Source organism: Meleagris gallopavo, chromosome 4, assembly GCF_000146605.3.
Source record: "Meleagris gallopavo isolate NT-WF06-2002-E0010 breed Aviagen turkey brand Nicholas breeding stock chromosome 4, Turkey_5.1, whole genome shotgun sequence".
Lineage (NCBI taxonomy): Eukaryota > Metazoa > Chordata > Aves > Galliformes > Phasianidae > Meleagris > Meleagris gallopavo.
The window spans coordinates 32,082,045-32,086,932 of record NC_015014.2 but is presented as its reverse complement, the minus strand read 5'-3'; the positions used below and the strand labels follow the sequence as shown (position 1 = coordinate 32,086,932).

The 4,888-nt window shown below is 37.0% G+C and overlaps 1 long non-coding RNA gene across 1 annotated transcript; it reads left to right on the top strand.

Annotated features, from left to right (window-relative positions):
* The first annotated feature begins 1,207 nt into the window (after positions 1-1,207).
* On the top strand, positions 1,208-3,969 carry LOC104910703. The gene is made up of 3 exons (XR_793333.2): positions 1,208-1,410; positions 1,649-1,723; positions 2,534-3,969. It is a non-coding gene; the product is annotated as an uncharacterized LOC104910703 (long non-coding RNA).
* Positions 3,970-4,888: the final 919 nt, after the last annotated feature.

Sequence of the window (4,888 nt, the reverse complement as noted above, 5' to 3'; positions counted from 1 at the left end):
TTTCCATTTGCTTCCTTTCTATGCAAAAAAGACTCAGGTACAGAGCATGGGAAGGGGCTGCTATTCCTGCTGGATTTTTCCTGCCTTCGTAGAGCTGTTTTGACAAGAGAAGTCATGTTCTCCTGATGTTTTTGTAGCTTGCAATTTCTCCCATAGGTCTGCTTCTTCACAGCAGCCTAGAAATCTAGGGATTCTAGAAATCTAGAATCTAGGAGTCTGATCTAAATACAAGAGGGGCTTGAAATCAAGTTTCAGATGACAAATGTTTGAATTGCTGCATCTGGCTGCATTCAGTTACATGTGGGTATCAGACTGTTTCTAGGTCCCTGAAATTCTTTTCTACTTGTCCATCCCGTCTCAGAGCCCAGCCGCAAATGACACAGAAAATAATTCTTTGCAACTGGAAAATCAACATAAAGTATAGCTGTTTTACTAATATGGGTATAGCTCTAGAGGCGACAAAAAGACTGTACCAAAATAGCTCTGAAGCACTTAGGTTTGTTGATTACCTCTCATTATGTAAAATTAGCAAACCTAACAGTAAATCACTTCATTCTGAGCCCTTGGCTGGGTAGGTAAATACCAAAGTACATCTGAATCCAGCATTCTCCCGGATTTGTCAAGTAACTCTTTCAAAGATACTGCTTGTGGCAGTAGAAGTTAAAAGTATTTGATGTTTGAAGCATATAAGAGTTATCTATCTTTCTATTCTCCTGTTGCATTACCATGGGAAGGGCGTTGTGCATTCAGGGGATAGCATGGAGACAGGAGTTGGACTTCATGATTTTCATACATCCTTCCAACTCAGGATATTCTATGTTGTATGATAACTGCAAAATCTGATTTCTTTTAATTTTCTCACTAAAACTATGAAGTTTTATTTCAGTAAGACTACGAAGTCTACTAACAAGCAGAGTTCTCTTAAACTAACATTACCACTTGTTAAGAAACACTATAATTGCAATACCTGAGAAACTCCACCCTAGAAACTAACAGAGAAAAAAAAAATAAACACAAAACCAGGAGACCCATTCTGCTTTTGTAGAAGAAATGCTGTCGTGGCTTCGAAACAGTGATTGAGCACCTGATGAGAAGGCAGGGCCAACCCAGGGAAGCTCAGGTGCATGCAATGCATTTGAGTGACTGGAAGGGGTGGAGCCAGGACTCATTCCTTTCCAGACCTCATTTAAGGGCTGGCAGTGTCTTTGGCTGTTGTATTTGAGTGTGTCCTTTCTTGTTGTAGCCTAGGATTTTGCTGCTCTGCTATCATTGTTATGTTTTATATCACGTTACAGCTCTGAACTCTCATTTTAAGAATTTTAATGCTCGGCCCACCAGCACAGGTGAAGGGCATATGGTTTGGAGACTCCTTGCAGGTGTTGTGACACATACATAGTACATTTGGGGCAGGTAAGCAAAGAATACTTGTGAGGATGAGGTAGAATGAATGGAGAAGCTCTAGTATGTAGTTATGATTCGAAGAACTGGATGCCAACTTGAATTTCTTCTGCTTTAATAGAAAAACCTGGAAAAATGGGGTTTTGTGAAATAGCTTGATTTCTTGTTTTCTTTCTCATAGCAAAGTGATTTTAAGATAATTTTTTTTGATACGTGATTGTAAGAAGGAAATCTGTTCTATCTACTATAGACTCTCTTATGGCTACTTTCAAGGGGAAAAAAAAACCTGCAAAGAAGAGATGAAGATAGTGGTAGCAAAAGCAAGGTAAGGCTAATAATCTGTTCAACTCTTAATTTTATGACTGATTTGTGCTAGGCGGTTTCTTTAGTGCATGGTCTGAGGCCTATTCTGTGTATACATTCAGTGTTTGTTTTATCTACCATAACTGTTCTTAGGCTATGCAGTGATTAAGGTTGCAGTTGAGAAATAAGAAGTTAAATGCGGTATTTCATTGATGTAGAGAGAAGTTATAATATTTCTCTATTGTTATACTACTCATTCTAGTCTGTCTCTTGATGCTATGATATCAAGCAACAAAACAGCTTCTGTAAACCGGGACATAAGCTCAAAGAAATACGTGAAAACAAAGCAGTTATTGTAAATATAAATGTTTTTTATATTCTGTGCATAGTAAATGTTTTTTGAACTCTGATCTGAAGCAAGTAAAGAATAAAAAGAAAACTGTTAGGAAGGGCTATTTCATTAAAGCTCTATTTTTTCATAAAGCTTTCATACAAACATGCCAGAAATTCATTAAAGTTCAAATGTTTCTTTGTGAACAGAGTGAGTAAATTACAATTTAAAGTATGTGAACCATCTGTACTGCATTGAGAGTTATAGTACTGTGCTGGGAAAATTGATGAAGAGCTTTGCACTAAGTAATAATATGAATTCTACTGAAGCCCTGCCTATTGTCTAGTCCCTTCAACATTTGCTATTAGTAGAGCATTCCCCTTGGCCTTGTTTAACTCTTATTAGAATATTATACTTGAATGGCTCTATAATTGCTTTGAAGGCCTTACAGAGTGAAATGTAATGCATTTTACCTTGTGTGTTCCCTTCCTATGTTCATAGCTGAAACTGAAGGAACATAAAAGGCACATTGCTTCATGAACTTGCAGGAGAAACTTCAAATGAAGAAAACAAATCAGGCTGGAGACTCCTCAAAACAAAAAAATTTCCTACCAGATTTTCACTCATGGTTGTAGTAAATACAAGTGACATGTTTCATGTCAGTGAAACAGCTGAACTTAGTCTCTAGTACTTTGATGACTTTTGATGCTTTTTGACCTTGAGAAACAGACATGGGAACTTGAAGACCAATGGGATCAGTGTGCCTGTTTGAAGGTTATGCTATGGATGCTGCCAATATCTCTGCTTACAGAGGCATTTTTCAGACATGACTAAGAAAGAAAATGAGCTTGCCTCGAGCTCTCACTGATGGACTACAAAAACTTAATCTTGAAGAGGAAATTCCTTCAATTTGCTCATTTGGCAGATAGTAGCATGCTTTTTTTATTTACTTTGCTTAGTGCCAGGGCAGAGGATTGTAACTTGATGTAATGTGGGTTCAGTGGTATGTTGATGGGTAATAGTATAAGGTAGTTTCCTGCTCCCACTTTATCCTACTGCAATTTGCATGGCTGGTGGGTTTCAGCAGTTTCAAGCTAATATGAGGAGGCTGGGGTAGAAGGGATGTGAGCTGAAGGACCATCAGGGGCTCTTATAGAGATGGAGAAGTTATTAAATAGGAGCATTCTCTGAAAGAAGTGATCAAAAAGGGTCATGAAGGGGGATATGCATACTATGCAATCTAAGAAAGAAGTAGAAAAAGTGGATATAACTTAAGCATTTTGAGCTATGCAGATCCAACTCTTGTTAAATCAGAAATGCAGGCTAAATTGGTCCATAGCATAATAGTTCAATCCAATTTCTCTCTACTGAATTTTGCCTTTAAGAATGACTATAGGAAGACTTTATTTTGTTCAGTAAAGAAACAAGGAGGGAAACTCTTGATTGTTTTATATTGTGTGTGTTTTGGAGGTGTGAGCTTCCTGAAGGAACAATGTTTCTTCCTGGACTGTGACATTAAAAATAAACAAAAAACCCCACCTAACTTATTTTCACTTGCATTCCTGAAAAACTGAGTGCATTTTGTAGAGGACTTAGGTTTGTTTGGATAACTGATGTCAGCATAGTTTAAAAACTAAAACATAATAGTCATAGCTCTAAAAAACACATCACAGCAGAGCACAATAGAAAAGGGAACTAATCTAGCTCATGCAGGAATGAGAATTATCTTTAGTCCAATATTGCTTAGGAGGAATAGCTACTGTTTGTAACCTTAATTATTCACAGCTAAGTTACTCTACCTTAAATTTAAGGGAAATTCAGACTGTTCTCTGAGAGTATAGTCATTTGGTGCAATCCAAGCGCCACCAAGGCTGCCCTGAGAGATCTCTGTTGTATCCATCAGGACTCCTGATTATTTCTGAAATGAAAGATTTCACAGGCTGTATGAAGTGTTTTCATTAAAATAAATATTGGAGGCATAGGAAACTGGTGCAGAGTTTAAACTCTGGATCAAATCTGTGTTATGCAATAATTACTGGGAAGTTTTGAAGAATTGAAGAATATAACATGAAAGCTGTGACAGCAATCCTATGTGACTGGTTCTGCCTCAGCTGTGAAGACTGCATCTGGATACAAACTTGCTCTAAATTCAAAACCTGTGCAAAAGATAAACAAGCCAGTTTTCATCTGGCAAGTTTTGAGTACATGGAGTAAAATTAGTCATGAGAAGAGCTTCACTGAACAAGAAAATTGCCATAAAATATTGCAAGTCTATAAGATCTATTAAGAGTAATGCACTTCTAGACTAGTTTCTGCAGTGCTACTGATAATAGGCAACTCAGTATTTCTCACTCTGAAGGAATTCCTGTTGCTTATTAGTTGAGGACCATGATTCTATGTGCCATGCTGCTCCTCAAAATACAGACACTCCTCAAAGTCCACTTTTGGAGTAGATTTGTAAACAAAAATTGTGTTTTATGGAAAGATTAAAGTATGGTTGTACTGAAAAGCCCAAGTAGGTAACTCCTTATACTTAAAACGACATAGCACATAGGCATGCATGAGTTGTGGAAGGGAGTATAATAGTTATTGCTTCCTAGTAGAAGTGTGTTAGCATGAGTGTATGAGTTCAGTAGTATCTTAATTGCACCTGATGATTCATCCTTCTGTATGCATTAGAAATAATTAAATGACAATTTCCTTATATTTGATTAAATATTTCCTAGGACTGGGTGTGTAGAGTAGGTCCCACTAAAGCTATTTTTTTTGTTACAGCAATGCCAAATCTGCATTTTATCCATTCTCAGGCATATGCTACAGAATATTTATTATTAAACAAAATTAATTAAAAATACA